This window comes from Cervus elaphus, chromosome 11, assembly GCF_910594005.1.
Source record: "Cervus elaphus chromosome 11, mCerEla1.1, whole genome shotgun sequence".
Lineage (NCBI taxonomy): Eukaryota > Metazoa > Chordata > Mammalia > Artiodactyla > Cervidae > Cervus > Cervus elaphus.
In genome coordinates this window covers 15,553,435-15,568,013 of record NC_057825.1, presented here as the reverse complement: position 1 = coordinate 15,568,013, position 14,579 = coordinate 15,553,435, and positions in this window count along the sequence as shown.

The window sequence follows — 14,579 nt, the reverse complement described above, 5'->3', positions numbered from 1 at the left end:
TCAGAGCAAATGCCCAAGGAGAAGATTTCTCTGCTGCCCACACCCAGGGCTCCCTCCACTGCCCATGCCACCAGGGCACACCCACTCTTCTAGTGCTTTTTGGAAGGAAGAAGAAGGGAAACAACATTTGGATCTTCTGTCCTTTTCTTAGGAGAATGTGCACTTATATTGAGATGCTTTAAAAGAACTTAATCCTAAATAAAATTGAGAAATAGTAGAGTATGGAATGTTTGTGAGTGCCTACCTAAAATCTGCAATAAATCGGTTATATGGGATCTCTGAGAACAATGCACTTTTGAAGATGCATATAGTATATGTTTCCCTTTGCCTTTGTCTTGTAGTTTGTTTACATTGGACAGATCCATGCTTTCTGCCCATCTTCACTGCAGACATACTGATCTCACCAACCTAACAATCTATGCTTCAAAGATGTAGTTTCCTCACCTTCAAAAGAGGCAAAATATTTGCTCTTAGGGTAGTAGTCAGGATGTGGTGGGTAATATATGGGAAAGTGCAATCTTGAGAGTACATAGGTCCCCTAATAAATGATTTTTTGAGTGAAGGTAGATTTCACATTTTTGAAAGAGCTGGCAATCAGAATATTTATCATTTTTACTTTTTTTAAATTTTTAAATTGAAGTATAGTTGATTTGAAAACTTATAGTATAGCAAATTTGGAAAATTCAGCGGTGGCCACAGGACTGGAAAAGGTCATTTTTCATTTCAATCCCAAAGAAAGGCAATGCAAAAGAATGTTCAAACTACCTCACAATTGCACTCATCTCGCACACTAGCAAAGTAGTGCTCAAAATTCTCCAAGCTAGGCTTCAACAGTATGTGAACTGTGAACTAACTTCCATATGTTCAAGCTGGATTTAGAAAAGGCAGAAGAAACAGAAATCAAACTGTCAACATCCGATGGATCATCGAAAAAGCAAGAGAGTTCCAGAAAAACATCTACTTCTGCTTTATTGTCTACACCAAAACCTTTGACTGTGTGGATCACAACAAACTGTGGAAAATTCTTCAAGAGATGGGAATACCAGACCACCAGACTTGCCTCCTGAGAAATCTGTATGCAGGTTAAGAAGCAACAGTTAGAACTGGACATGGAACAGCAGACTGGTTCCAAATAGGGAAAGGAGTATATCAAAAGGCTGTATACTGCCACTCTGCTTATTTAACTTATATGCAGAGTACATCATGAGAAACGCTGGGCTGGATGAAGCACAAGCTGGAATCAAGATTTCCGGGAGAAATGTCAGTAACCTCAGATATGCAGGTGACACCACCCTAATGGCAGAAAGCGAAGAAGAACTAAAGAGTATCTTCTTGAAAGTGAAAGAAGAGAGTAAAAAAGTTGGCTTAAAGCTCAACATTCAGAAAACTAAGATCATGGCATCTGGTCCCATCACTTCATGGCCAATAGATGGGCAAACAATGGAAACAGTGACAGATTTTATTTTGGGGGGGCTCCAAAATCACTGCAGATGGTGACTACAGCCATGAAATTAAAAGATGCTTGCTCCTTGGAAGAAAAGCTACGACCAACCTAGACAGGATATTAAAAAGCAGAGACTACTTTACTAACAAAGGTCCATCTAGTTGAAGCTATGGTTTTTCCAGTAGTCATGTATAGATGTAGAGTTGGACTATAAAGAAAGTTCAACCCTGAAGAATTGATGCTTTCGCAATGTGGTTTTGAAGAATGCTCTTGAGAGTCCCTTGGACTGAAAGGAGATCAAACTAGTCAATCCTAAATGAAATCAGTCTTGAATATCCATTGGAAGGACTGATGCTGAAGCTGAAACTCCAATATTTTGGCCACCTGATGCAAAGAACTGACTGACTGGAAAAGACCCAGATCCAGGAAGGATTGAAGACAGGAGGAAACGGAGATGACAGAGGATGAGACAGTTGGATGACATCACTGATTCAATGGACATGAGTTTGAGCAAGCTCCAGGAGTTGGTGATGGACAAGGAAGCCTGGTGTGCTGCAGTCCATGGGGTCACAAAGAGCTGGACATGGCTGAATGACTGAACTGAATAGTTGATTTACAATGCTGTGTTAGTTTCTGGTATACAGCAAAGAATTTCATCATATATGTACACATATATGTACATATGTACATCGTCTCAGGTGGCTTGGTGGTAGAGAATCACGTGCCAATATAGGAGATGCAAGGTCAACCCTTTGGTTGGAAAGATCCTTTGGAGTAGGAAATGGCAAACTGCTCCAGTATTATTTCTTGAAAAACTCCGTGAACAGAGGAGCCTGGTAGGCTACAGTCCATGGGTTCACAAAGAGTCAGACATGTGTTAGTGACTGATCATGCACACACGCACACACACATATTAATCTAGATTTATATATACACACTCCCTGGCTCACACTGTAATGAATCTGCCTGCAATGCGGAAGACTTGGGTTTGAGCCCTGGATTGGGAAGATCCCCTGGAGAAGGGAATGCAACCCACTCCAGCATTCTTGCTTGGAGGTTTCCATGAACAGAGGAGCCTGGCAAGCTACATTCCATGGGGTTGCAAAGAGTCAGACATGACTGAGGGATTAGCACTTTCATATTTATGTATATTTCTTCATATCCTTTTCCATTGTAGTTTATTGCGGGGTATTGAATACAGTCCCCAGTGCTATCAGTAGGTCCTTGTTGTCTATTTATTCTATATATAGTAGTTTGTGTTTGCTAATTGCAAACTCCTCATTTATCCCTCCCCAAGTCTTTTCCCTTTGGCAACCCTAAGTTTATTTTCTATGTCTGTGAATTTCTTCCTAGTTTGTAAACAAGTTCATTTGCATCATATTTTAGATTTCACATGTAAGTGATATCATATGGTATTTGTCTTTCTCTGACTGACTTACTTCACTTAGTATAATAATCTCTAAGTTCATCCATGTTGCTACAAATAGCATTATTTCATTCCTTCTTATGGCTGAATAGTATTCCACTGTATATTTGTAACACATCTTCTTTATCCATTCATCCATTGATGGACACTTAGTTTGCTTCCATGTCTTGGCTACTGTGAACCGTGCTACTATGAACACTGGGGTCCATGTATGTATGTGAATTAAAGTTTCTGAACATTTCTCATTTTCTGGTGTCACTGGTGACCTTTCTCTAAACTAGCAAATGCAGATATCTCTGACCAGATCTCTTCCTGTTGTAGTGAGGAGGAGGGAATCCTCTGGGTCCACTTACTGTGGAAGTAATATAAAATTTTCTTATGTAAGATTATTCCTTTAGGATCGACTGGTTGAATTTCTTTTAGGATTGATTCTTAAATCCTAAAGGAAATCAGTCCTGAATATTCTTTGGAAAGACTGATGTCAAAGCTGAAACTCCAATATTTTGGCTGTCTGGAGTGAAGAACTGACTCATTGGAAAAGACCGTGATGCTGGGAAAGATTGAAGGCAGGAGGAGAAGGGGATGACAGAGGATGAGATGGTTGGATGGCATCACCGACTCGATGGACATGAGTCTGAGTAGACTCCAGGAGTTGGTGATGGACAGGGAGGTCTGGAGTGTTGCAGTCCATGGGGTCGCAAAGAGACGGACATGACTGAGTGACTGAACTGAACTGAACTCAAGATTATTCATCCTACCTTCTCCTATCTAGGGGTTCGGAAGGATACCTTAACCAATGAGAATGTGGAATGAATGGAGGCAAGTGGTGATGAGAGCGGAGCTGCTGCCTAACTGAGGCAACATAGGAAGATGGTGGATGTCGACCTCACGGATGTCACAGGCTTGGAGAACAAATAGAACTGGGGTTTGGTCAACCATCCAGGAATCAACTCTATAAACTTGAGGGCATCCATTCAGCGTTTGCTCCCTCAGTTGTAAGAGGGAGCACAGGCTATTGCTGTCCTCTTTGAGGCTGACACCATGCTGACCTTGAAGTTCACGGTGAAAGATCAGGAATGCAGGCTCTGGTCTGTGCAAGGCACCCGGGAGGGTGAGGACCTGAAGCAGCATCACAGCAGGTGCCAGTGACCAGACAAATGCAAATGGGAAGAGGGATGTCCCCACAAGCCAGCAAGGCTTCAGGCTTTTCCTCTGTGCCTCACGCATAGGACCTGGGATGCGTTGAGCCACTCTGGGAGTAGTTACTCATCAGAGCAATTCTCTGGACTCCTAATAACTAATCATGCTCCAAGTGGTGGTGATTTTTCCTTCTTCAGTGTCTCAGATGGTAAAGAATCCGGCTGCAGTGCAGGGGACCAGGGTTCCATCCCTGGATCAAGATGATTCCCTGGAGGAAGAAGTGGTAACCCACTCCAATATTCTTGCCAGGAGAATTCCATGGACAAAGGAACCTGGTAGGCTATAGCACATGTGGTCTCAAAGAGTTGGTCATGACTGAGCAACTAACACACTTGGGTTGTTTTATAGCTATCCCAGGTGAAGAAATCTTTTCTTGGTAATGGAAAACAGGTTTTAACTAATTTTCATGTTTATACTATTAGATTCTACAATTTTTGCTATGCTATGAAATACAGAGGGTAATTTAACAAAATGTTGGTAAGTCATACGTGTGCTTTCGAAACATTTAAGCACAATTCAGAAAAAAGACAAGTATCATTCTGTTTCTGTTAAAAGTAATAATTAAAGTTATCTCATCAAATTAAATATATCATTCAGAAACCTTTGAAAATACTCAGACATACCTATTTACAGGGTCTCCCAAATGGCTCAGTGGGTAAAGAATTTGCCTGCAATGCAGGAGACACGAGTTCGATTTCTGGGTCAGAGAGATCCCCTGGAGGAGGAAATGGCAACCCACTCCAGTATTCTTGCCTGGAAATCCCATGGACAAAGAAGCCTGGTGGGCTACAGTCCATAGCGTTGCAAAGTCGGACAGGACTTAGCAGCTAAACAACAACAACATCATCTATTAGTAGTTACAAAAAGTGAAGTCGTAGATGTAACGAACATTGGCCCAAACTAGACAGAACAGCACCAAGGGTCCCCTTGAAGCCCAAGTCCTTGGTCCAAGCTTCTTGTGACAGCTGGCTGCCCCAGGCGGCACCTACTAGGCTCTGGTCCTCTAACGTATCTCACATCTTGTTCATTCCTATTTGTTACTATCTTTCTTGAACCTACCTGCAGCTTGTATTACTTTTTATGTTTATTAGTGAAGAAATATTACAGTATTAAAAGAGTTGACCCTCCCCTTTCCTCCATGTTGAACACAAGCCAACCTGGATGCATGGAGAAGAAGGCCAGGTCTGCAGGTGCCATGCAATAGACTAGACTCCAGACCTCCTCCCAGTGCCCAGGCCTGGAGTGTACAGGACTAAAGTCCTATGTGATCCCACACTTCCGGGAGGAGCCAGCTTTTCAGTCCCCAGCTTCCATGAAGTCAGTTACCCTCAGCAGGCTGTGTGCAGGGGAGTGGGAGGGTAGGGGTATCAGTGGGGTGGATTTGGGAGCTTTGCCCATATTCTCAAAGGCCTTATCAGCCATGAGGCTGCCACACATCCCAGAGTGGACCCAGAGCTGGGATTTCTGACCCTGCATCCCCAGTAGTTTTTCATTTCTCTCGTGACGGGCTTGTCCACAGCTTGCCTTAACCACATTAGAAGATCGATGGCAGAAGATTCACGTGTCTAAATGAATCACAAAATCGTAAAATATGGTAAAAAAAAAATAATAAAAAATAAAATCGTTACATTGTAAAATATGAATCAGGATACAACTGAAGACAAGTGCGAGCCCCAAATAACCTTTTCTCCATCTACAGTGGCTAAATCAAGTCTTAGTAAATTAAATTACAAATTTGTTGCTTTTTTTAAGTTGCTAAGTCATGTCTGACCCTTTTGCCTGGTAAATCACAAATCTGTGTTTGTAATTTATGGTCTTTTGTGGAAATCATGGACTTGACCTCCCCGGGGAGGAAGTGGTGTGGCGGAGCAGGTCTGATCTTCAGGACTCTGTTCAGAGATTTCATCATCTGTCTAGGTTGGCCAGGAGCTTATTCACAGTTCAGTTCCCTTGCAAAAACAGTTGAAAAGTAATTCAAATACTCAGTCCTATATAAATGAATATATGGGATCCCTCTAGTCTCGAAAGTCCCGGGTGGTGCCTGTGTAAAGAACCCACTTGCCAACGCGGGAGACATAAGAGATGTGGGTTCGATCCCTAGTCTATAAAAACATTATTATGATGGAGATAAAGACAAAGATTAAAAAATCCAAGGGTTTCAAAAGGAAAATATTGTAAAAGTTGTTCAAAATAACAACAAAATACCCAGGGTCGGGGAGACTGCATTCTATTAAAGCCTTTAGCGTGGGGTCCTGGGTGTGGAGAAAAGGGTAGTTTCCCCAGAAGGAGCTGAGATGTGGTCCAAGACCCCCCCAGAGGAGAAGTGGTGTTAGCCAGCAGTTCTGAGGCTCCAGAGTGGGGAAAGTTTCTGGGAACACACATCTCTGCCTTGGTTCTTCATCTGAGGATGAAATGGGTGGATAACGGAGCAGGGAGCAGGGTGGGTGGAGAGAACAGGGCAGGAGAGCCCCAGGCCTGGCTGAGAGGTTTTTGCTTTTCAAGTGTTTGGGGTAAAGAAGGGGTACAGCTTCCCGTGATGGTAGGTTCAGAGATGGCAACACACCCTCCTCTAAGTGAAGAACCAACACCCCAACTGAGTGAACAACCAGGGATGTGAGTTTAACATATCAAAGGGGTAGAAATTGGAACTTGTTCTTGCTTGGACTGGCCTCACTTGTGGGGGTGGCCTGGGGATAAGGTCTGCAGGCATCTAGAGACATGTCCACACACACAGGCCCCTCTGACTTTGCTGATGGATTTGCTGGCCAGGGCACGGAACAGATACAGGAAAGAAAGCTGCATGGAAGGACCAGGTAAGGAATTCTGGGTTCACACTCTTTTCGAGGACAAATTGCCAGCACTCACAGGGTTGCAGATTGCACGTATGTACAAAAGAGAACCTTAAATCACATGCCGTCTGAGACGACTTTAGACTGAGAATTAATGATATTAGTTAGAAAATACACACATCTGTTTCATCAAAGACTTATTCCAAATTTGATAAAATACATTTTGGAAATGAATTGTCTTGTGTTTTAACTTAACTGTTGTTAATTCAATTTCTTTCAGTACTGTCAATTTTTTTAATCCAGATTTTTTTTTTAAAGAACGGTTTTAGATTCATAATAAAATAGAACAGAAGAAACAAAAGTTTCCCTACACCTCCTGCCCCACCTGCCACACAGCCTCCCCCTTTATCATTGTCTCCACCAGAGGGTACATTTGTACGATGGATGAACCACATCGACACACACAATCATTGCCTAAAATTTATCATTTGCATCAGGGTCCTTCTTAGTTTCACACATTCTATGGGTCTAGACAAATGTATAATGTCACCTACCCACCATTATAATATCATACAGAGTAGTCTCGCTTCCCCAAAGCTCCTCTGAGTCCTACTTATTCATTCGAGTTTTAGCAAACATTGTTTTGTGGACGTACTCTTGGCCAGGCAGTGTGATAGGCATGGGCTCCGAAGACAATTTAGCTCTTTAAAGGGCACAATGAAGGGCCAGGAGAGGAGCGAGCTTTATGTTTTCTTCCCTTATTCTAAGCTCCCTAAACTTTATGAAAAATTTCTTGCCACAGAAGGTAGAGGCTGCAAGTGAGAACCAGAGGTTGATTAATCACATTAATGATTAAAGAAAGGTAACAAGCCTAGCTAGGAAATATTTTAGTTAAATATAAGTAATAAGATTTCCCCCCCACCTTTCAAATTTCTCATAAACTTTCATCTTCCCGATTCTCTATGTGCAAGTTAAAATACCCCTACTAGCATCTTCCCCTATGCCAGGCATTTTTCTGACTTTTCTCTCTAGGGACAGACCATAGTTAAAAACTCTTCGAACATGTGAACATCCATAAATCCAGCTCTCTATATGTTTAAGATCCAACCAAAGCAGGATTTTTTTTAAGCGTGCCATGTTTATAGTTTTAATTTAACATTAGTGGGACATCTACCAAGCTAATATAGACCCTCCTCTATCACTGGAAAACCCAATTAGGACTTGTTCTGAGTTTGATTATCAGTCAGAAACATGCATGCGGAAACATTTATTAAAGAGCTGCTGAGAGTTGTGATAAAGCAGCAGACTGCTGAATTATGGAGCCGTTGTCCCTCTCCCCCGCAGTGTTACATCTGCCTGCTAAAAGGCGAGGGACCCTGCACCCTCAGGGTGCCAGGGTGCCCATGGAAGCCTATTGCATGCTGAGGGGCACTCTTCTGACTCTTTCAATGGTACCCAGCCTTTCAAGACACAATGCCACAGACAAACGGTAAATGGCAGCCCTGACCACAGTCCATGACAGCTGCTCCCGGGTGGGCATGCTTCAAGATTTAACGTTGGACTTGGAGACTGGGTATGTGGTACCTGGAGGCAGGGGAGGGTCCCTGCATACCTAGTGGGTGGGGGAATCTGAAAGGTGGCATCTTCCTGCCCTTCTGTCATAGAGCTGCAATTCTCACCATGAATTTCTAGATTAATCTTTTTCTAGTTGTTAACTCTGGATTGGACTTGTTCAGGTGGCCCTGATCATTCCAAGAGGACTTTGAGAGACTCAGAAACAGGCCCAGGACTCCTCAATAAGGAGGAGAGGAAGGAGGCTTGGGGACTTTCTTTTCTCAGGGCCATTTGTTAGATATAGGTTTTGAGGCTAGATTTTTTTTTTTTAATGCTTTACTTAAAAATTCTTATTTTATATTGGACTATATAGTTAGTTAACAATGTTATGTTAGTTTCAGGTGTACAGAAAAATGATTCAGTTATACATACATATATCCATTCTTTTCCAAATTCTTTTCCAGTTTAGTTTATTACAGAGCGTAGAGTAGAGTTCCCTGGGCCATACAGCGGGTCCCTGTTGGTTATCCATTTTAAATACAGCAGAGAGTACATGTCAACCCCAAACTCTCTAACTATCCCTCCCCGCTGATAACTGTATGCTCATTTAGAGTGCTCTTCTAAAACGCTATTTTGTAAATAAAACAATTTGGCGAAAATGAATAGAATCTGGTTAACAGCAAACTCGAGGACAGCACTCATCCACAAGATAAAAGGACTGCTTTCCCCTCTCCTTGGGAGTTGGGATTATGATGTAGGTGAGCGCTCCTTTCAAGGCCTCCAGTTGTCTTCTGCTCCCAGCCAGGCTCCAGGCCTCAGGGCGTGGGACGGTCAGCAGACCGCCCCCCAACCCCTCTTAAGAGGCCCGTGTGCACTGGGGCTGCCATTCTGCTGTCAGCTAACAGGATCAAAGACTTCTGAGCAGCTTATTTGAAAAACATTTGAGTAATTTAGCTCTTAATGGCTTCAGTGTGTTTGCTATTTCAGACATTAAATCGATCATTTTTAAAGTTTAAAAAAGGAAAAAATTTGTTTTCAGATTGGCTGTTCCATTGAACAATATTCATTCCCTGTGTAAATTATGACACCAAATTAAAGAACACAGCCTTCAATGCAGTACAAGAGTGTGTATGAAAATGGTTAACCTTGCCTGGAAAAAAAAAATGTTAACTTTGTATTTTCTAAAGAAAGTAAGCTGGTTTCTATCTATCAGTATACCATTCCTCATAGAGTGTGTGAAATAATGGAGGACCTTACAATCAGCTGGATTTCCCTGGTGGCTCAGATGGTAAAGAATCTGCCTTTAGTTCAAGAGACCTGGGTTCGATCCCTGGGTCAGGAAGATCCCCTGGAGAAGGGAATGGCAACCCACTCCAGTATTCTTGCCTGGAGAATCCCATGGACAGAGGAACCTGGCAGGCTACAGTCTATGGGGTCGCCAAGAGTTGGGCACGACTGAGTGACTAAACAAGCCACTCCAGTGTTCTTGCTTAGAGAATTCCGTGGACAGAGGAGCTTGGTGGCCTACAGTCTATGGGGAATCACAAAGAGATGGACATGACTGAGAGACTTTCACACACACATTACAATCCGATGCTTCAAGATGTCAGTTTCGGGATGGGGCTATGTGCATGAAATTTAAGAACCTTCATAGGATTGTAGATATCTGACGATAATTAAAATGCTAACCCATATTGGAGGCATATATATTAATAGTAAACACTTTACATTGGACGCTTAAGGAAACCTTGATATGAACCAGAAGACACTTGAAAATGACATATTTATAAAGAGCAAGGAGGCTTACCATGTACCATTTTTTGCCAGTATGGCAGCATAGGGTTACAGGGTCTCCAGGCAGACAGTCTTTCTCTTCTGCCATGTCATGTCTAGGGGTGCACTTCTTGAAGATACTAAGGGCTTTGTCCCATAATGTCCACAAGTATTTGTCCCACTGATATCACAGACAAAAAGGACAGTGAAGGGGAATTTTTGTGAATAAGGTAGAATTTCCTGGCACTGATTGTTGACAATTAAGAAAATTCTTTACTACAAATGATCATTTGAAATTGACTTTCAGTGGGCTATGAGATACTGTCTCATGCGGGTCCTTGATCCAGTATTTGGGGAGTGTTTCAGATAGTTTTGAGGATGTTTGTATGTGGTGGGGATGCATGCCCTCTATTCCAAAATTGGCTGTGGGTCATGGAAGTCTCTTTCCTTGAATTTGAAGGGAGATTCAAGATGGAGATGAATAAAAACATGTTCATTTTAAAGTGCATTCACTCAATTTCATGGTGCTCTTTTTGACTCTTATCATTCTATTTTCTTCAAATATTCAGTAAAATCTCAGTATTCCAATCCACCATGTGTGTGTGCTAATCATTCAATCAAGTCCTACTCTTTGTCACCCCATGGACTATAGTCCACCAGGGTCCTCTGCCATGGGATTCTCCAGGCGAGACTACTGGAGTGGGTTGCCATTTCCATTTCCAGGGGATCTTCCTGACCCAGGGATTGAACCCAGGCCTCCCGCATTGCAAGCAGATTCTTTACTGTCTGAGCCACCAGGCATCAGATGCAAATTATGGAAAAAGATATGAATTTCTGTTTGTCTAGAGTACTGGTTTGCACCTGGAAGGAGGGGACACTGGTGATGTCTGAAGACATGATTTTCTTGTCACACCTGGAAAAGGGGTTCCTGGCATCTCATGGGCACAGGAAGGGCTGCTGCTAAGCATCTTACATGCAAGGGACAGCCTCACTGCAAAGAATTGCTCAGCCACTCTTGTCAACAGCGTCTGGATGGGTAAGTCATGGTCTACAGTGTTAAGCAGGGGCCAATGTTTGCTGAAGTTAGTTTGCTTCTGGTGTTAACAGCAGTTATTAGTAATTAGATATTAACAATTAGTTATTAGCAAATTATTAGTAAAAAACTCAGGGAGATATTGAAGGACAGGGAAGCCTGGCATGCTGCAGTCCATGGGGTCCCAAAGAGTCAGACACAACATAGCGACTGGACACAGTAAGAAATTGCCAAATTCAAGAGTTAAGATGAATACAAACCTTTCTTGTGTCAATATTTTCCCCAAAGGGTTTTGCTGTAAAATTGGGGTAATCAGGGTTTTTTTTTTTTGTTTGTTTATTTTCATTGCTGTTGGTTTTAGCAAGGTCATAAATGCCTTCAAAAACAGGCTGGACATATAGGCATCTCACCACTGGTTATTAACAGGGATCATGCCAGGTTTCCGCCTGTTCTATGTTGTTGAATTGGCAGAAATTAAATTTACAAAGTTCTTTTGGTTGACACTCAAGGATAATATGTGTAATATAGCTCTGTGTCAGCTTCTGCACTAAGGACTCTCTATGTCTAATCTCATGCAAACCTCCTCGAAAGCCACAAAATAAGTGATTTTCTCTTTAATAAGAGGAGGAAGCAAAAGTTTGATTTCAGTAATTTTCCCAGGATCTTAGAATTGGTTAGTGTAGACTTGTGATATTTCTTTTTCCAACTCCTCACTTTTTATCATATTCCCACTGTCATTTTTCATCATCACTTGCAACTGTGACCCAGAAGCCTCATGGAATGCCTACATCCCTTCTGACTTGTGCATTTTAAGGCAGCTGTGAGGTCAACTTCAAGGATGAACACTCCCAGTCTCCCTGTTCATTCTGGTGCCAAAGTAGCCAGTCCTTTCCCAGCCTGATCGCCCTCTTCTTGAGCTCCTCTGATCTTGACCTCCTGCAATGGGAAACCACAGAGGCATCAAGTCCCCCTGAGGTGAGGGTGTGGGGACGATGTCTAGCCAGAGGATCATGTCCTTTGACAGCAAACATTGCATCTCTCTTATTTATCCAAGACGGATTCCAGAAGCTTAGTCCTTAATGGGGCCCCTTGTCTTTAATCATCGCAATACAGTTAAAGCACTACAAAATTAGGTTGTCATACAAACACACACACAAACATATAATAAAAACTAAAATCTCTATACATTTATCAATGCATAAATATGTTGAAATATGTTTTATCTCTAAAATAGCTCATTTTAAACAGATTTAGATATAGACATATACAGGAAGCTTGATTTGTTCTTTAAGTGGAAGGAACAGCCTGAAGAGAAGAATGGAAACCTCTGTGGGGAATTCTGTTCCTTAAATATTTGGAGTGGAGTTGCTGAGGTTTAGGCTACATGAATCTCCAATGGCAGTCTCTTTGTTTGATATCATTTATTATTTTCAACCTTTATTTGGATTTAGTCTGCGGTTCTTATTCAAACCCCTTGAATTGCAGTCTTAGCTCATCAATTTTCAGCCCTTCTTCTCTAATGAAAATGTTTATAATTATAAATTTCCTACTATAAACCTCTTTAGTCACATCCTACAGGTTTGGCATGCAGTATTATCATTATCATTTTTATTACTACTATTTGAAACATTTATTATTTTTACTTTGATCCATGACATTTTTAGAAATACATTTTTAATACTTGCAACTATATGTTTTTTAGACTTGACTCTATATTATTGATTTTTAATTTAATTAGCTTTTTTAAGAGAGTGTATTCAGTATGGTATTGATTTTCTTGTCTAAAATGTTATCCTTGTTCAGGATTTTAATTCCATTGTGTTTTCTTAGCCACAGAATTAATTTGTTGTTATTTTAATGTGGTAAAGTCAATATTTATTTATATTTACTCACATTTGCCAGGTTTTTTGACTCACATTTTCTTCTGGCATTACACTCTCCCTTTGGGGATCAATTTTATTTTTTCTGATGTATATTCTTTAAGTGTTACTCTGATGAGAGTTTGTGGTAAATATTTTAAGAGTTTTAAACTTTGTCAGAAAATGTGATTATTTTGGTATTATGGGTTGCACACATTCTTTTCCAATGAAGCAAATATTCTTTATCATAGCAAATATTCTTTATCCAGGAAATATACACATGTATTTAGGCTTCCCAGGTGGTGTTAGTGGTAAAGAACTCATCTGACAAAGCAGGAGACGCAAGAGACTTGGGTTCAATCCCTGGGTTGGGAAAATCCCCTGGAGGCGGGCATGGCAACCCATTCCAGTGTTCTGACTTGGGAAATCCCCTGAGCAGAGAAACCTGGTGGACTATAGTCCATGGGGTCTCAAAGAATTGGACACTACTGAAGCGACTTAGCATGCATGCACGCACATATATGAATGTAAGTGTAATGATGTACTATATACATATATATATATGATGAAATATATCCCCCTCTAAAAATGCTTTATCAGTATAAGCTTTTTGGAGTGAAACAAATACTGACTTGTTCAACATATATCTAGCGAGCACAACCTATGGACTGCCTAGGCTCGGTTCTGAAGATTCAGAGATAAAATGCAGTCCTGACGCTCAGGGATTGCACAGAACCATGTAGAAAATTTCATGAGGGGGATATTTACTTTGGACTCCAAGAGCCACAGGCAAGTTTTCTAACTGAGTCAGAAGAGAAGAGACCAAGTAGAAAAGCTTTTTTGAAGGTTCACACTGGAACTGAGTCATCAGGAATGACTATGACTTTAATCAGATCTGGAGAAAAGAGAAATCAGAAGGACTTAAGGTGGGAGCCGTCTGGTATGAAGGACTGAGCTGCTCCCGGACCAGAGGTGCTGCGGGGGAGCCTCCTGCAGAGACGTGGAGACTCTCAGCTGCTATCCCTGCCGCTGCAGACAGTTCTGCCTGCCAGGAACTCGTTATCCTGTTCCATCAGGGTTCCTAATCTGAGATGCATCTATGAGATAGGAAAGGAGACATTTCTACTCCCCACAACTGTTGCAGAAATGAATTCAATGCAACTTGTCATGTGATCAGTATTTCCTCAACAAGCCTTGGATCCTCATCGACACCCCCAACCCCCTCTATCCTTTGAGAAAACACACAGCTCTGCCATCCCTTTTCGCTAATGTTTTTGGCAGTGGTTCTCAAAACCACCAGGGAATTTTGATGTTCATTTCGGAGATTCTGATTTTATTGGTTTGCAGTATGGCCGAGACATCTGCATTAAAAAAAAAAAAAAAAATCCAGGTGACTCTAGTGTGCATTGGCAATAATAACCACTGGCTTATACTCTCTGTTTGACCAGTTGGTTAGCTTTCCTCGACTAGCTGTGCTTAGTCGCTCAGTCGTGTCCGACTC